Here is a 5,368-nt window from a genome sequence, read left to right as displayed (position 1 = left end):
TATTAAATCTCCCGGTGGAATATTTGGCCAAGAGGACAAGTTACTAGTGAAGGGATGTTAACGAATGATCCGAATCTTTGGAACGGCTCTTCGGTACAAACGACGCAAACTGAATCATGCTTGAGGGCCAATCTTTATATCAATATGCCCGAATTTCACTGCCTGCATTAAATCCTCTCCACTTCCCTTTACCTGAACGACGAGAACGATACAGTCACATGACCTAGATGTCGTGCTAGCTTTCATAAAGGCGGAATGAGCTGTATTTGTCGGCTGCTGTTTGTAAACACACCATTCAAAGTTTTCCAATAATTATTTACCCATCTGATTTCCCCTAAAATCAGTTCTGCACAAAATTCAATATCATTGTTTTCCGTTGTGCCAATACAAAGTTTTCTAATATTAAGTGTTGCGTGAATTGCATTCAAGGCAAGGCAGTTTTCTTCGCATAACACCAATCACGCCCAGCTCGTACGATCCTCGTGTGTGCCACGCCCCCCTGATTATCTACGTGTGCTTCCCTGATTGTACCCAGCTGTACCCTGTTGTCTTGTCTATTTCAGTCCCTGTTTTGCCTTAGTTCATTGTCTGTCATTGATGTTAGTTTACGTCAGATGTTTCCTGGTCCCCGATACCAGAATAAACCCTCGTTTTTTTCCCCCAGTCCTGCCTGCCTGCCTGCCTGCTTTTTTGCCCGTCTGCCTGCCCGTGCACATTACCGGATCATAACAACACCAGAGGTGGACAATTCAAGTAGAGAAAGTAAAAATCCAGACCAAGGTTTTGTTTCAACCAACCAATTGAGTACTCTCTGACTGACTCTTTCAACTGGTTGGTTGAAACAAAATCCTAGTTTGGATATTTACTTTCTGAACCTGGAATGTCCACCTCTGCATAACACGCTTCCTACTGGGTGGATTTGAGAGCCTAAATTCACTGACTTAGCAGAGGGACAACGGCATCACTTTGTAAAATATTTACAGTGTGGATCATTTACATTAAATTGACGATACGAGTTTTTACTACCGCTCAACCTAATTTACACGTGAAATGAAATTATATTGGTGGGGTGTCTAAGACTAAATATGATCCAGATATAACTATCTTAGTGAAAAAGTTAGTAGCCCCATCCCCTAATACAGGACCAAAGCCATAAGATCAGACTCCCATCAAAAGGCTGTCATTCCCACCCCTACGTTACGCTCAACCACCGTTAACCCATCCAGAAGGATGTGTGCATTGATACTGAAATATCAATCCTTTCGATCTGAATTTTTCATTCTCCAAATCACTTCTAACATTAACATTAAAATTTAAATAACTGGCATTAAATATCAGCATAGCTGATACCACCCTTGGCATTGTATCGACCTGAAAAGAAAATCAATGGTATTGCCCGCCTCACCTAACCCCCCCCCCACCCCTTCTGATCTTCTGCCCCCTGGTGGCCAAAGGGAGCCCCTTGTCTCAGCGTAGCACTCACATACATTGAGTTTTTTTAGAGATAATGAGCGTATGTTAGTTTTCCCACGCCTTGTGTGTACACCCTAGATAATGCCAATGTAATGCGTGTGATGGGTAATTCAGAGAGGTGTCTCATCTCTATACAAACGTCCCATGTGACAGAATACGTAGGACTTTGGTGGAAAACACCCACGACCGATGTTGTTATGTGGCACGGAGCCCCGCTCTGTCCGCGGGGTGTGCTTTTAACAGGCTGCAAACTGCAATCCCATAATGCCACAGTGGTTTCTAAACTTTGTGCCAAGGTGGGGGAATAAAAGCGCCCCCAGCAGGGTTCCTTAACGCCACCTGGAGAAATTCCCAGCCTGATCTGTCCATCACATGAAGCACAGCCACAACTATGGGAAATGATTTGATTTTCTGGAAAAAGGATTTCGTTCCGGAAGAACCCCGGTTGGACTTATCGCTAAATGGCCTCCGGCAGCGCTGGTGATGTCTCAGATGAGGACTGAGATGTGGATCTCACTCTGTGGATCTCCCCGGTGGAGTCTGCCTCCCACAACCAGCACTTCTGATGGATCTACAAACGACGGTTAGCTGCTGATAAATTACCCCCAAACGTCAGCCCTCACCCTCCCCTAACCCCCGACGAGTTACGCCGCGTGTGGAAAGGAGATGTAAACATCGCGACTAAATTCGCAGGATGGCGGGGTTGAGGTCTTCGCAGAAACGGCTGGCCAGCAGAGATCTCATATTGAGAAACTCTCTTTCCGGCTTGACGTTTCAGCGGGCCGCTGTCATACAGAAGAATAATGGACTCAATAAACAGTCACACTTTTTCCTCGAACCATCTTTAAAGCTTCATTCCTTCCCAGCCAGTACGTCCCGCATTTTCAGAAAAGCCCCCCATTCCGTCCGATCCGGAAGCTTCTCATCATGTAAAACACGCGCGGGGAAGGCAAATAAGCCATCTGGACCGGTTTGCTCACGTCGCCATAAAGACGAGGAGACTCTCAGACCCTGAAACACTCTCACACAACGCAACCCAGCATTTCCACAATTTGCACTCTATTAGTCAGAGTAACAGTGAATTCTGCCAGTTTTACAGCGTTAAGAGAAAAGTGCAGCACCCTGTCTATGATGCGTACAGGTAGAGGTCAGAGTTATTTATTTGTTACGGAACGCTGGCAAGATTTACTGGGAGTGCGGTAATCCACACTATCCGTAATGGTGCTCAGCTCTGCCTTTCTCCCTTTAATCAACACGCTCTTAATGTTCAGGTGGGCCTGGCGCTTTACCACACATGTAATTTGCACTCCCATTAAGGCGATGACTAAGCGGACACTCATGCACCTCGATAAAAGCTCATCGCGATCTGGAGATGCTGGAGGAGAGGAGGGGAGGGGAGGGGGGTGGGGGAGGAGGAAGGCCAGTACAGGGTGACAATATACCACGAGCTGGTCTGCTCAGGGAACACCCACCACCTCAACCCGAACCCCAACTCCAACCCGAACCGTAACCCAACCTTCATGTGCAAAATCAGTGCCTGACCTCACAAATGCTCTTCTGGATGAATGGGCAAAAATTGCCACAGACACACTGTAAAATATTATGGAAAGCTTTCCCAGAAGAGTGGCAGCTGTTATACCTGCAAACAGGGGACCAACTCCATATTGATGTCCATGGGATGTCATGAACGTTCACGTGTCCTTCTGTCTATATAGTGTAACAATCCTACACCAGCCCTGACCTAGACAGGCAGCTGGAAGATGGATGGATGGATTAATGATTTTTTTTTAATTACCTTTGTCCCTCAATGTTTCCTCTTTCTCTGCTCTTAATAACAGCCACTCCTCTCACCGCAGAAACCCTGAAGCGTGACCTGTAAGTATTTTAGAAATGACCTGTCAGGGTCTCACTGGGTCTGTGTGTCAGGCTGATTCTTCTGCAAGTCTCCCAAGGGTTGGTGCATCGCGACCCTTCCTCTCAGCCCTCGTACGGGTGTAATCATTTGGGTAGTAAAGTCGCGTCACCTACCGTTTCAGCCGCATTTCGCACACTAATTGAAACCTGAGGGAGCAGTCCTATAGGGTATAGCTAGCAGAGCCTCCAGTTACCCGGTACGCCGGTGCGAGCAGTAAGACGCGGTGTAAGTGGATGCATTAGGATCTCCGAGGTGGGCGAGAGGGAGGAAAAACTCCGTGTGAAACTGGCCGACAGCGACAGGGGGACCGCGGGCTCCCAGGCTCACCGTAATTCACAGCCGGGTCGCAGATCGACTCGTCTGGAAGCAGCGGCCTCGCCTTCCCTGCGGACGCAATTTGCGGCTGAGTTATGCGTCCGCGGGAAAAAAAATAACTAAATAAAAGCATGGCGGTGGTAAGAAAGCGCCCCATGCATCCATCTTCCGAAACGGGTCTGGCTGCACTGAGGTTTGCGGCAGCAATCGGCGTCTTTCCGGAGGCGGACTTGCGGCTCGATCCTCCGCATGTGTGCGGACAGCGCTGCCGCTCCGTATGGGGGCGTGGAGCGGATCGGGGAGGTTTTGCCCTTCTGAGAAAACGCCAGATGTTTAATTTGATTTTAACTGCGGTGTCAGCTCCTCTGAAAAGTCAGACAGACGCATTATTGTTCAAAGATTCACCTTTATATTATTATACCCTATTATATAAACATCTACTGTCACGCAAATAGGCTGCTAGAAGATTGATTAGTTGTTGACCAAGATTGACGAATGGGTATTTTATCAGTCATTTTTTGTTGTTTGCAAATAGCAAGTAGTCAGCTTCCATAATAACCCAATTGAAAAGAAAAATGTAAAATGATAAAAGCGCACAGCCCATATTCTGCCGTCAGTTTTATTAAATAGGGGCATGTTTATAAACTGGTTAAGACCGTTGTTAAAGTGGGAATGAGACGTTAGCGATGGAAGAGACGTGGTGTTTAAAGCTCAACGCCAAGCACGGTTATGAAGGGGGTAATAAATGGGTTTTGGGAAACGCCGCGCCAGTTAGACTGTAATTCTCCTGTACATCGCTGCGGTGATTAATTAAAGTTTATTAGTAACGGCAGGCAGGGAATTGAAGAGAAGCTTGCGTTAGGTCCTAGAATTAGCACACATCTGCTTCTCAGCTCAATGTGCCCTTTGCTTGGTACTTATTTGCAGACATGCTGGGCGCATAAGCATTCAGTCTGGCCCCGCAGCACCCCCACCCACAGTGACGGAATGCAGCCGCCCCCTCTCCGTCCAGTCCTGACTCCTACAGCTTTAGTGGGTTACCTCATGCAGAACAGCAGGTGAAACGACCGGATGTCGCCTTCCCTGTCGGCGAATCGATATGCACCGGCTGCCATAGCAACCTGGCAGTGCGGTAGCGACAGATAAGTGTCGCCCAAAATGAACTCAGTCCAGTACACGATACAGGGAGGGGTCAGTGGGGGGGGGGGGGCACCGCGATCTTAACCGCCAACCTCTCTAGCTCCCACATGCGGGCAGCAGTATATATTAAGCCCCCAACTGACGGACGCTGCCTGCCCCCCCCCCCCCCAACAAGCCCCGCCCTCTCCCTTCCTTGGCTCGTTCCGCGGCCTGACTCGTAAGGGCACTCCAAACGAGAGCTTGGGCCCGATTGCATTGTGGGTAATCTCCGTAAAGTGGTTAATCTCGACAAATTGCTGGCCTTGGCCTGTGTGAGTGTGTCTCTTCCAATTAACGCTGACATGGTCCCTGGACAACATGATCCACCCCGTTTTTCAGGAACCCCCCCTCCCCCCCCAGCTACCACAGTCTCCCTAACCCTGCCACAGACAATTAACGTTAACACATTTTCCCAAGGGACACAAAATGCATTTCTAAGAAACCATCCCTTTCTGTAGAAACACATACAGAGAATCTCCCCCTGTA

Source organism: Brienomyrus brachyistius, chromosome 25, assembly GCF_023856365.1.
Source record: "Brienomyrus brachyistius isolate T26 chromosome 25, BBRACH_0.4, whole genome shotgun sequence".
NCBI classification, from domain to species: Eukaryota; Metazoa; Chordata; class Actinopteri; order Osteoglossiformes; family Mormyridae; genus Brienomyrus; species Brienomyrus brachyistius.
This window is presented reverse-complemented; position numbering follows the sequence as displayed.